Source organism: Gymnogyps californianus, chromosome 1, assembly GCF_018139145.2.
Source record: "Gymnogyps californianus isolate 813 chromosome 1, ASM1813914v2, whole genome shotgun sequence".
Taxonomy (NCBI): domain Eukaryota; kingdom Metazoa; phylum Chordata; class Aves; order Accipitriformes; family Cathartidae; genus Gymnogyps; species Gymnogyps californianus.
The window spans coordinates 185,113,390-185,127,612 of NC_059471.1; the positions used below are offsets into that span (position 1 = coordinate 185,113,390).

The 14,223-nt window shown below is 40.0% G+C and overlaps 1 protein-coding gene across 1 annotated transcript in view; it reads left to right on the top strand.

The window, feature by feature from the left end:
• The window catches only part of NELL2 (neural EGFL like 2), a 159,409-nt gene that overhangs the window by 127,528 nt on the left and 17,658 nt on the right, over positions 1-14,223 (top strand). The gene's annotated exons all lie outside the window — the stretch shown is intronic.

Genomic DNA, 14,223 nt, shown 5'->3' on the forward strand with positions numbered 1-14,223 from the left:
TGGTCAACTTAATGTAATTTTCCTGTTGCCAGGGTGAAAGCTATTAAATTTTACCTTCTGAGCTACTGTAGGCAAATAGTGCCTAAGAGCAATGATTCAAATACTGAACTGTGCCCAAGTGAACCATCTAATCCAGTACCTTGGTGGTGTCCCCAAGTCCTTTCTGTACTTGGAAACTGTATCCATTCTTTTTTTTTTTCTTTTGGCTTGCCTCGATTTCAAATAAATAGGTTTTGAGAACAGTAATTCTAGGAACTTGGACCTCCGCACTGCTTACATGCTTCTGCATTGTTTTGTTTGGTTAATATAGTTTTCTGATGTACTGCTTAGGGCACAATATATTGTGTCTACTTCTGACTGGTGATTAATAGGGAGAAATATCCTCAGTAATAGAGGGTGACTGTTCCAGGCAGACAGGCCTAATTTGTACTGTCAAATCTGAAATTCCTAGAAAGTCTCTGAAAAACATCTTGTTTGGCTGCTCTAGGGCAGAGAGTGCAAAAGAACTTTTGGTTCCTGTATTTTTGTTCCTGCACTCTTGTTGATATGCTTTACTAAAGTCATGAGGTTAGGAGCCATCATCCTCACAGCTTCTGTTCTGGTCAGGAGCTTTGTTCATATGATACATCTGATGAAACAGAGGAGGAAAAGAAAGCAAGCAAATTATGGCCTTGATATTTATGCATTTTCAGCTCCCCAAGACTGAGTGGGGCAAGGGGGGATTTTTTGTGTACCTCACAGCTTGAAGCTGTATGGGTATTACTGAAAAGCTGGTACTGAAAGTCCTGTAGAGTTCTGCTGATGAAATGGTTTATTTTCCTTAGTTATGGTCTTCTGTAGTCAGCCAAAGGTATTTTATTAAAAGTATAGAGTATTATCTTTTACCATCTTCCAGTAGTTCAAAATTAGTGATTATTTTGTCTTTATTTTTTGCCATACTCCTCATCTGTTTTGGTTTCTAGACAAACCTGATAAAAATAACTGTTTTCCTAACTGATCTCCTTCTCATGCTTTCATTTCACAAAAACTGGGCCTTGTATTCAACTGACACAAATTGATACCATTCTCGTGGCATACACAACTATGTGCTTTTAATGAGCTGCCTTTGCGTATGATCCAGTTTCTCTTGTTTATTTCTACTAAGGAACAATAATAACAAGTTGTAATGAGTCATTCTAAAATGTCCGTTTGTGCTGATGCAAAAATGACTCTCTGCCATTGATGGTCAAGACCGTTTTGGTATCTCTGACCAACCCTAAGGAAAACAAGGACCATGAAGCATGCTGTTGTAATGCTCACTCTTTAATATATTCCTGAAGTCAGACCTTGGGTGAGCAGGAATCCTATTAAGTTAGAGTCTAGCTGAAGGAACTATAACATGCAGTGTGTTCGTAGCTTTATTCATAAATCATCCTCCTCCCCCACAACTAATTAGTATTCTAGGTGAATAGCTGCACAGTCCAACATACGTAAAAATAAAACAAGTTGCTACTAATGCTTGTACCTTTAGAAGTAACAGGCGTACCATGGTTTGAAAAAAGTCAAGATAGGGTTGATTTCAAGAGAGGCTTTACCCCCAGAAGGATCTGAAGTGTGATGCATATTTTGAAGCTATTTAAATGAGTTCATGAAAAATATGTTGACTTTGGCTAAGTCTAAAGTCACTGCAAAGCATTTGATATATTACATCTTAAGGAACACTGAGCACTAAAGAGGCAAATACTGCAATCTCCACTTTTTTAATTGGGCTTCAGTTGCTCTTATGAACATAAGCAGACAGACAAGAGCAAACACTGGCAGAAGCTAAGTAGAGGCAAAGGTTTTAACTCTCTCCTGACTGTACCTCTCTTTTTAACTGGCATCTCCTTTAATGCTGAAGTCCCACGGAGGCAGGGGAGAGAGCAATGTGTGGAATGCATGATGCAGTTGCAGCTTCACTCCCAGGGACTGTAGGTGGCAAAGGGCATGTCTCTCACTCTGTCCGAAACAAATATGCTCGAACGAAGAGGTGAAGATTGAAGGAAGGGGATAATTCATCCAGACGCAAGATGAAAGCTCATGAATGATTACATTCAGCAGGAGAAACAACCCAGATTTGATGAAGATCTTAATCAGTTGGGAAAGTGGTAAACTACAAACCCTATGTAGAGTCTGAGCAATAATCTGGTAGGAATTAGGTTACAAATGCAGGTTGTCCAGGCTGCCATCACATCTGTGGTGGGTTGACCCCGGCTGGACGCCAAGTGCCCACCAAAGCTGCTCTATCACTCCCCTTCCTCAGCTGGACAGGGGACAGAAAATATAACTAAAAGCTCGTGGGTCGAAATAAGAGCAGGGAGAGATCATTCGCCAATTACCGTCACGGGCAAAACAGACTCGATTTGAGGAAATTAGTTTAATTTATTTCCAATCAAATCAGAGTGGGGTAATGAGAAATAAAAACTAAATCTTAAAACACCTTCCCCCCATCCCTTCCTTCTTCCTGGGCTCATCTTTACTCCGATTTTCTCTACCTCCTTCCCCCACAGCAGCACAGGGGGACGGGGAATGGGGGTTTGGGTCAGTTCATCACACATTGTCTCTGCCGCTCCTTCCTCCTCAGGGGGAGGACTCCTCACACTCTTCCCCTGCTCCGCCGTGGGTCCCTCCCACGGGAGACAGTCCTCCATGCACTTCTCCAACGTGAGTCCTTCCCACGGGCTGCAGTTCTTCACAAACTGCTCCAGCATGGGTCCTCCATGGGGTCACAAATCCTGCCAGCAAACCTGCTCCAGCATGGCCTCCTCTCTCCGTGGGTCCACAGGTCCTGCCAGGAGCCTGCTCCAGTGCAGACTTCCCACGGGGCCACAGCCTCCTTCGAGCATCCACCTGCTCTGGCGTGGGGTCCTCCACGGGCTGCAGGTGGATATCTGCTCCACCGTGGACCTCCATGGGCTGCAGGGGGACAGCCTGCCTCACCACGGTCTTCACCACAGGCTGCAGGGGAATCTCTGCTCTGGCGCCTGGAGCACCTCCTCCCCCTCCTTCTTCACTGACCTTGGTGTCTGCGGAGTTGTTTCTCTCACATATTCTCACTTCTCTCTCCGGCTGCAATTGCTGTTGTGCAGCAACTTTTCCCCCGTCTTAAGTATGTTATCCCAGAGGCGCTACCACCATTGCTGATGGGCTCGGCCTTGGCCAGCGGTGAGTCTGTCTTGGAGTCGGCTGGCATTGGCTCTATCAGAGATAGGGGAAGCTTCTAGCAGCTTTTTACATAAGCCACCCTTGTAGTGCCCCCACTACCAAAACCTTGCCACGCAAACTCAATACAACATCTCTGTCCCCTTTGTCTTGTCTGAGATTTCTCCATTCATTTGTATAAAGGGTGTAAAGTGGCTAAAGTTTATTTGTCCTCCCTCAGCCCAAAAGAATTTGGAAGATCCTTTTCAGAGAGAACAAGAAACTCTAGCACAGCATTTCTGCTGAAACTCTTCTCCAAGAACCTCTGCATGAGGTTTTTTTCCTCAGGAAAAAATTAACGGATTTGAAGGATGTTAGTCATAAATAAGCTTAGGAAACTTGAGCGTGTGATGTTTACAGTCCAAGAGTAACTTTAGATTCAGAAAGGACTGTTGCTGAGAGGAGAAATAATACTCCATATTCCATAATACCAATAAAAATTAGCGAAGAATTAATGATTGTCATTTGAATTGTTATTATAATTAATAATTCCAGCAAACTTCAGCTATGTGCCAGTAAAAGCCAAGTCTTCGTATTTACTGTTACAAGGAAGTTCAAAACAGAAGAAGAAAACATGATTGACAGTCTCAGAAACTGTAGTAGAGAGGTGTTCAGCTAACCCCTGGAGATCGAGCCTTTCCTGCAAGGAATGCTCTATTTTAACAATGCTCCAAGTGCTAATTCAGGCTACAGAAAAATAGACATATGCAGCCAGCAGATGGGTTGCAAACATGGCATATATGATATAGATAAGCTGTTTGTAAGTGAGATTCTGAAATTCAACGTGCTGGTGTACAAAATAGCTTCCTGCTCCTCCCTTTCTCCAAATATTTTCCCTGAACATGTGTAATAATATGAAGTTAATTACATGTCTGGTGCTATATCCAACTAGTCTTTCAAATAACCATAAAATTTAAAGATCCTTAGAGTGCAGCAGAACTGTACAGGAGACTTATATTTTTGCAAAAAGCAACACTTGTGGTCTACCTTGTGAGATCTGTTTGAAACAAATAATGCAAGACTTAAATTACTATCAGTGAGTGTCCTTGTGACTTCTGTGATCTGTCTGTGCTACCAAATAAAGTAGGCAGGGGAGAAAGGGCAAGGGGTGCAGCATCCACAGCTCAGTGCTCTTCCTCTCACCTCTCCCCAAAACATGTTGGCCTCTTCTGTAGTTCCTGTTTCCCAGAGTGTTGCTGTTCCCCAAACCATGCCTTGGCATTGTCACATATGGTATTTACTGAATCAGCAGTGTTACTTAAAATTTTTCACCCAGAGTTGTTTATGTAAAAAAAAAAGAGAGCTAGTAGAAGCACTTTCTCCCCATTTTACAGATGTGGAAATCAAGACACATGGGCAAAGTTGAGTAGGTGACAAGGTTTGCATAAGAAGGCAGCGGCAAAAGTTCAGATAAGATATATGTCATCTCATTTCTGCTCCCCTTACTCCTCTGTTCAAATACGTCAATAGCTGAGAGAAGACGTGGTAGGGTTTATGCCATATTTTTTCTGAGTGGGAAGTGCAGCCAATTCATAAAACTTAAGAAAATACTTTTCCTTTGGCTTTCAAAAAGGACATACTCTAGCTCATTAAATTGCAGAAAAAGGTTTAAAAGTTGTCTATGAGAGTAAACAAATCAGATCTGCAGCAAGCCAAGAGGAAAGCCGGGGTTCTGCGGATGAGATGCTTTTTGCTTGGCTGCAGTCTGGAAGGGAGGTCACCCTAATCCCCATTATCACCTGAATTTTTCTCAGATATGAAAAATAAGCTCAAAAATTAGCAGTGAGACAAGGGCTGGTGACTTCAGAAGCTTGGAATGTTTTACTTTTCTTTACATTTTTACTTATATTTATTCACAAAGTAAATCTTTGACAGAAATTAAGCAAAAAATGTCCATATTGAGTTTGGTGAGCACTCTGGATTTAGGCATGAACACTACTTACCTCATCTTTTCTGTTTTGTAGCTTAAGATGCTTTGCTGCTTCATCTTTCTGTGTCTTTTTCTCCCTTCATTCTCCTTGCCTGACAGTTTCTTGGGTGCCTATTATTTATTTCCTCCCTCAGAGTCCTTGTCAGTTTTAAATAACAAAAGATTTTTTTCTCTGCTGAAGAGCCACATACTAGTACTTATCTTTTTCTCTTTATATTTTCTTTAGCTTGTTGCAACACTACAATCCTACATGTAGCAGCTTAAAAAAAAAAAAGAGAAACCAGGGAAGAGAGAGTGCTACAAAAGAGCTTTGAGGAGACAGGATTTTTTTTTGTTATTTGTTAAAAACATCAAAATGCATCCACTACTTAGCTATTATTTGCTATGGGAAAGAACCTCCTTTACTAAACATGAAAACTAAAATTTCAATTAGGTTCTTAAAATACAGTGGGCTATAAATAGAATGTGAATAGTGCAGCTGGGCAGCATTATAATAGAATTTCCTTCTGTTATGTAAGGGAGATAGGGATGACCTTCATCACTCACTGTAAGCTCTCTCTTTTATGAATTACGAGCCGTTCAACTATTAGTGGAATTAAAATCTATAACACTGCCAATCATTGCCCTGTATCCCTATGGAGCCCTTCCTCTTGCTGTCAACATGAGGGAGTCTGCAGTCTCTGCAGATATATGCCAATGATATGTTTATAGCCCAAGCAAAGGAATAGTGTGGGTTTTACTTTTCTGTGCTTCAGCAATTTTGTACAATCTCTACATGATTTTACACTTCAGGAGTAGCAATGTAAATTAATGGTCACTGGTCTGTGGACTGAGAGTCATGGTAACAAGTCACTGGTAAGAAAATGTAGGTAACAATGTTTTAAACTTAAGCACACATATAATACCAAAGGGTAGAAGACCATAGTAGAAGACCAAGTTCAAATCAGAGTGTCAAATCAATTCCTAGCCAAAACTTTGTTTGAGTTTCTTTGTGGGTTCTTTTGTTTGTTTTCCTTAAATGGCCTCTGAACTTGGAAATTTACTGTAATTCATACCAGAGCTCATCTGAAACAACTTTTTGCAAAGCTGAACCCAAACTAAGCTGAGAATGTGCTGGTTGCATTGTTGGTTCGTATATATATAAAAGTCATAACTCATGGTTATGACTGACTTGACTCCTTACTTGAGGAGACTCAAGATGTTTGGTCAGTACACTGTGCAAGTAAAGCCTTCCTTCCCACCCATTAGAAAAGGGATAACAGCTGGCCGAACTAGCTCTTCTCTTTTCAGACAAATTAGTTCTCTTTTGTTTAGGACTCGGCTACTCTTACCCAGCAACTGACACCTTTAGTGAGTAGTGCTAGTGTGTTAGTCCTGTTTCTAACGTGTAAATGGAGCTACGCAACTTTCAAACACTAGCAGGTATCTAAAATGGGTTTGTCAGTGTATTTCAAGGTATAAAAGTGCTTTTGTTATCTATCTTGAAGAAAATAATTACTTTTCTTTTTCAAGATAGGGCTAATGAGGAAACAGAAGCACGTGTTACAGTTAAGATGAGGTACTGTACTGAGAATGATGGACAAAGTGAAAGCAAAACGACATCTTCATCAACAACTAGAAATAGAGGCCCAATACCTCTCAATTAGTCTTTCTAATGGGGATTGGCACAATTGGTTTCAAAGAATCTTGTTGAAAAATATATTCTTTTTTTTACACTATTCATGGATGCACCTAGTTCATCATGGCTAATTAGGTGTTCTGAATTATCATCTTCAATTGTTACAAATATCACATCCTTTGATGATATTGGGTGTGTAATGAGAGACTGTCATAGTTTCAGTTATCGGTGGGGTCTGTGATTGATCAAATTTTGACAACACAGAATTGTTAACAGGACTGCCTGGTGAGGCAGTCAGTGGAAAATTCCCTTTCATAATGTTTCTATCTGATTTTGGAGCGCCGCCACTGCCACACATGAAATAACAACACGATTGAATTTCTTTTTGCTGGCATTTAGCAGGACCTATGGGGGTGTGCAGAAATCAATGGGGGATCAGGAGTCTGGAAAATTACATACTTGAAGAATTAATGAACTATAATTCCGTATTACATCCTCAATCACATTTTGCTTCCTTTTCATTAATGGAACTAAATTAGTTTTCCATGGACAGGGTACTTTAAAAAATGCAATCATGCTCTTGCTAGGATTTAAAAAAAAAAAAAAAAAGACCTGTTTTAACAATAGTTATTTTTTCATGCAACATGACAGTTGGAAATTTTTAGTGAAGAACATATCTGCAGCACTGACTCAACCCGTTGAAGCAATTTCTAACATGACATTTGTAGCCCCAGCTCTAGTTTCCTGCCCTTTGAGGCAGATTATGGTTTTAAGGTGACTCAGCCAGAATTTCTAGTAGATCTGGGAGGTGTAGAGATAGAAGCAGCAACTCCAAAGGCATTCAAAATGCATTTTTTCCAACATGGGCCTAATTCATTATCTAGGGGAGCAAGGAGAGGAAAGGCCATGGTCTTCACTCTTCTCTGAAGGCTGTATCTGAGATAACTGATGTTTCTAATGCTGTGTAGAGAAGGTCCTTTTGCTCATGGAACTATGTTATGCTAGGATAAAATTATGGGTGACTCTTCTCTTTGCTGTGTCCCACAGGCCAGCTGTAATCTGGCCCTTCATGATTTAAACTTGTAACTGAATGGAATGCTGGGATGCAAATGCAGTTAAAATCAAGAATATTCTATGGTTTAATGGGGACTTTGATGTGAGAGCCCATACAGTGAAAAGCATGTCCTAGTACTCATGATATGATATCATATCTTTAAAGGGTTACTGGAAGCTGAACAAACGGGAGTGAGATTGTAAACAGAATCAGGCTCTAGGACTTTTATTGACTAAGGAGGAAAATTCCTTTGGGAATCAGCAGCAGTGTTAGAAAAAAGGAGCTGATTAGACTTTACAAAACAGATTTGAAAGGCATTCCGAACAACTTCGGTTTTCTGGCATAACTGATATCTTACTGGATTATTTCAGCAGTCTCAGCTTCTGTATTCTTGGGTTTTTTTATTCGTCTGTATGATATTTATATGCATGTGGTATATGGGAATGTAGTGGGATGGAAATCCCAAAAGCTGATATTTTGTTTTAATAACAAGATGGCTCCATTATATTGAACCAGTTTCAGGCTCTTGTATTTCTCCACTGGGACCTGTTTTTTGCATAAGATCTCAAATCAAAGGTCTGATTGAACAGCAGAGTCTTCTCAAGTATCATCGTATTAGAAATCTGCTGTCACATGAAAACCAACACAAACAGTTTTCTCTTCTTAAATGCAAGAGATAGGACTCTAGAACTTGCTTTAGAGATAATGAACCCTTTTCAAAGCTACTCCAGAAAATTGAGTTTTGACAGCAGATATGTTATGCAGTACAGTGAACTATCATTTTGTCCTACTGAATAAGGCCTTTTCCCCCTTGCATACATATTTACTAAAATCGGATAACCCAGACATCATCTTAATCCTACTGGGCATTCTGTTATCTGAGCATAAATCTGAATAGTTGGGACATGGTCTTTTATGTCCAAGCCAGACATAACATCTTTGAAAATGTATTGACATATGCAAAGACATAAGAGTCTGACTGTTCCAAATATACCCATGAAAAAAACTATAGAAGATTTATCTTTTTAAACAGTTTCATAGTCCCTAAACCACTTCTTCAGTGATCTGTTTCTGAAATTATTTTTCTTTCAGTGTTTGCACTTTATTTATACTGTATATGGGGCTTGGATGTGGCTGGCTCTGGAGGTTAGCATTAGGCTGGAAAGGCTGTTGCCTTTGAAATGAGATCTCAAATTTAGCCTAAGTCAGTAGTGACTGAACATTATGGAAGTTGCTGGCTGCTAATTAAGCTTTATAAATATATCCAGTGATAATAACCCAATTAGCACTGGGACAGATTATTGCAATTGGGAGTCTCTATTAATTGGCAGTCTTAGCTGAGTGTTGTCTATTGTACTGTCCCTGAAAAACCTCCAAGATGGAAATAACGAAATTCTAAGTATTCACAGCTGCCAGTCAGTGGTGTTGCCTTCTTGACAGGAGAGGGCTACTGGGGCTTTGGTTTGTATTGACCTGGATAAAGCAGTTTATGAAAGAAAGGCTTTTTGGACTAAGTTGTGCTCTGTGTCTCTGTAACTTTGTGCTTGATGGTGGCATACAGGCTTTTCTGAGAGGAGGATTTGATGATTAATATTTCAGTCTTGAAGTGAGTAATGTAAAGTGATAGAACCTCCCCTTCTCTTCCCCCACGCCATGGTTCTTTGTTGAGTGCAGCTTGACCACATTAGAGAGCTTGGTCCTATTGCTGGATGAAAGAGCACTGCTATCTTTCAAATTGGCAATTTTATACCACTTTCAATCTTCAAAAGCTCTTATTATACAGAAATTCTCTAATAATATTCATCAGACAGCTGGCTTTCCTTTTTTCTTGCTCTACCAGTGGATAATTTGCTTATGATCTTATTTTACTCTTCAGGGAGCAGAGTTTTCTCAGTCTCCCCAAGAGCAAGGGGTATAATAGCTAAAACTGTTGCCACAGTTCAGGAAATGAGTGATTCTGAGGTATAAAGAAGGTGATTTGGAAAAGCAAGTTTTTTTCCTGTCAAGGAGAGCTAGGTGTATACAGTACTTACTTTCAAAATGCCTGTCACTGTGTGTCTACTTTATTAGAGTGGGGCTTCAGTTAGCAAAAAAAAAAAAGTTTTTTTCCAGTTGAAAATGGGTAACAAAATATGGAAATAAGCAGGCTGACTGATTTCAGTTTAAGAAAAAAGCTCAGGAGGAAACCTGAATATTTGAAAACCAAATCATGTGCAACGTAAGTGCGTAATAATCAGTTATCCTGTTTTGTGGCAATAGGGTATGTACAGTATTGCCATGAGTGCGTCCATGAATTACACAGGGTAGAGAGAGTCCCCATGTTCCTGGTGTTTTGTGGGCTCAGCAGTCTCACAGGCGTGTGTGTGGTCTCCAGCCACAGTGTTTCAAGAGCCAAAATCACGAATCTTCTGCCATGCAAATGCCATAGGGTGGAAGCACAGCCAGAGCAGGCTGAAGTGCTACGGTACAGCTGCGCAGCTGCTCTCCAGCTTGGGGTGAAGGTTACTTCCAGCGACTGTCTCAGTATTACATTCTGTTCCAAACCTGGCCACTCGTATCGGTGGGGTGGCAGATTTGGTATGTGCACTTGTGCTCTTTATTTGAAAAGGAGAGAGAAAAATAGAGAAAATGACACCTCCGTGATGGTCTATGAGAGTTCTACCATAAATTGGAGCACGGCCAAGATGAGACTGTTTGCTCTGGCCTGTCACACATATGAGACTCTATTTTACTTCCTGGATGGGAATGCTTTCCTTTTTTTTTTTCCCCTCCTTCTGCCCCCTCACTTTGCCACAGCTTCTTATAGCCAGTTAAAGAGCGAAACTTGCATACTCAGAATGTCTGTTTTGTCTATTTGCTTAAAAATGTCATCACCTGCTATTGAAAAAAATTCATCCCTCCTTTTCTTGTACTTAAATGTTTTATTTAACTTTTTTCGTAAGTGAAAATATAAAGCCTTTCAGTAACTTCCTTCTATAGAGTAATATTTCGTTTTTCATGGCTTTCTAGTACAGCATCAAACAGGACTTCATTAGTGCTGTTAATGTTTCATATAGCCCACTGATATACCATAGCCACTGGCCAAGCAAAACTTCAATCAGTTTTTCTTCTCTTGTCAGCTCACACCTCTGACTGAGCAGCTGCAAGATGATTCATCGGAGAATGTTTCAACATAGGACCATAGAGAAAAATTATTTCTGGCTGCTTTTCCCATACTAATAAGATAATTTCAGTTGTAGATACTTTTGCAGCACTTCCTGAGCCGTGCTATGCCCATTTGAAAATAGAAATCCTTTTATCCAAATGTCAAGAAAATTTTCCATGAAGTCAGTGCTTTGACTCTGCAAAACGCATTTCTGCTGTGTTCCCTTGTTTAACAAAGTTGTGACAGTTATATTTTGTCCCATTACAGAGCAAGTCTCTACTAGAATTAATGATAAGTATTAGCTGGGAGATTTAGAACAAAATTCTGTGCATAAGGAACATCTATATTCTAAAACCCACTGGCACGTGCTGTAAAATGTTGTTTGCCTAAAAAGTTAGTGGTGAGGAGAATTATTTTTGATTTCTTTTGTTTGCTGCAAAACCATGTAAGGAGTAATGGCTTATTCAGCATCGATACAGCATTGGTTCCAATGCAATGGTTTCAGACAAACAAGCTGTCAAGAATAGGACATTTCTTAAAGACCAGCAGTGTGCTTCCATCCACACTTGTTATGGTAGGCTTTCTTACATAACTCCACTCAACTTTGCATCAGCCATAGCAAAACCAGAAGAATGTATTTCTTTGTTTATTGGCATCTGTAAAAGCATTTCATCCCAAGTAATATTTCTTGAGATATAGGTTTGTCAGCTAGTTTGCAAATAAATACAGAAAAGCTGCTTTTGTTGTCAGTTTACCAATACTGATGTGACATTCAAGGCTTGTTTTTCCTGAATAATCAGTGAGTTCATCAGAATGCATTCAGCCTCTGCCTGCAATACTGTGCTTATAATTATAAGGCTTACAGATACACAAATAAATTGTTCTGAAGAGAGGAACACAGGCTTTCTTTAATTTGTATCTGTTACTTTGACCTAAATAACACTCTTTTCTCCACCTCATCACCAATAAATACATTGCACTTTCCCAAAGAAGGAATATATGCCATCCAGTGTGTTAATGCATGTTATTAAGTAGCCAGTATGAAGATTCGTACTGAGTCTGAACAACAGCTCTTCTCTTTCAGCCTCTGAGTTTACATGCTTCATTGATTCTCTGGGCCTTGTAGCTTTGGCCAACCCCAACAAGTTATCTTGTACTGACCACATGATCCCAAGCATTTAGCACGGTCACATAGATTCTATTCCGCCAGGCAAGCTGTCTCCCAGGCCACATATTCCCCAGTGGTAAGGGAACTTCTAGGTTGTAGTCCTTTCTTCTTTTCCTTTCCTTTTTCTTAAGTAATCTGAGGGTATGTGAGCGAATAGCAGTGGATAAGGCACAGACTGCAAACCAACCTTTTCTCACTACGGAAACATAATTTTCATTGATCTTCCTCTGATCTCTCAAACACCTCTGAGGTCCCACTGGCTCCTGGCTGCTCACAAGAAAAAGGCCAGAGTTTATACTGATTTAGAGAGAGATGCACTGAACAGCGGAAGGTTGAAAAGGTTTGGCATTTCTCAGTCCTGCAGCAGGACTACTTAGATGATTATCCTGGAATTCATAGTGGAGTTGAAAATTCTGTGTTTTAAACCGATAGAAACTTATGACTTAATTTGTGGTACACAAAGCGGCAAAATATATGCTTGGTGCAATATTCCAGCAGGAGTACTGCTAATTTTCATCATCATAAATACTGGCAATGTACACCAGGCACGCCTGGTTAGAGAGACTGTTGACAGAAAATCAGACTGAGACGTAATGAAAGTTTCTAATGAAATTTCGTCAAGTATCTGTAAAGCTTTTAAAAACCAATACACCCATGATATGGTTGTACGATTATTCCAAAGAGATTCCAAAGAGATGTTATTTAGCATGTAAATAAAATACCCAGAGCACATCCCACCTACTCCCTGGCATGTATAAGAAAAATGCAACTCAAAAACAAATGTGGGTGACTGAGTGATACCTTATAGTTTATGCAGGTGTCCCCCACGTACTTAATAATTTTCTTACCTTCAAATGTGGAACAAAGTGTTTTTGATGGATAAGAAAGCCTTGGGCTTTTTTAAAGTTTGTGTTTGAATAGATTTCATAAGAGGCTAGAGTGAGTATCTCTTTATCTATGCACACATTAGTATTCTCAGAAAAGAGATTTGTTACCTTATTGCAGCTCACAATTGATTTTCTTAGCCAGTTTACACTAACAGGTGACCTAAATGGGAGCTAACAGGGACGTGGGCAGAATTTTGACATATTTTACATATATCTCAGTGGTCATATCATACCTCTCCTTCATATCCTCATCCCGGAGGATACTAGATCAACTGCTGAGGTACTGTTAAGAGTTTGAATCTTAATTTGTTATTTTAGTTCTTAATTTTAAAGATTCAACCTTTTAAAGAAAAGTTGAATCCTTGCTTTGGCCAGAATAGCCAGTACATTGAGGGTTTATTCATTATTTGAACTCACGGTGGAGGGGTTTAGAGCTTTTGTTTCTGAAGGCAGTTTGCACCTGTTGTGTCTCCCTTTGTGCCAGTTCTACAGGCACCTCTCGGTCAGCTTGCTGCTCAAGTAGGTATACTGTCTCTGGTATAAAACACAATGATAATGCAATGAATCTGATAAGGAAGGACACATTTTTATCCCTGTTTGACTCCATACTCCTGGTATTCCCTAACTGTTAACAACACTCACACTCTGGGACCTATTCTATAATAGGGCTTACTGCGTAACTGAAGGCACTGGAAATTAACATGTCACAAAGTTCTCTGCATCTCTGCTAAGTCCATGACTTCAGCTGTCTGCAGGACGTGCTTTGGGTGATTTTGGATCTAGCGAGTGTGTCCAGAAATCCTTTCTATGGTGAGTTGTTACTGTAAAGTTTAGTCAGTGGAAGTTGATCTTTTAAGAAACACCCATCCCAAAGGAATTATCAGGAGGAGGAGAATGTGTTGTATTTCATCTTCAGGGTCTAAGCATTTGTTTGGAATCCCAGCTGTTCTCTTTGATGGTGAGAGAGGAGACTGCAGTTAGTTATGTTGAGAGTCAGAGGCACTGGTGTAGGTCAACAGGAACTCCACAAGATGGGGAAGCCTTACTAACCTAAAATCGGTGTCACCAAGAGCATAAGCAAGGACCAGAGTGAGTAATGTTTTGATATGCCCCTAGAAACAATCTTTGTTTATCAGGCAGCCTGCACTACTCAAAGGGTTAACATCTTACTATTTGAACTGGGATCCAATTCCTTTCTTCAT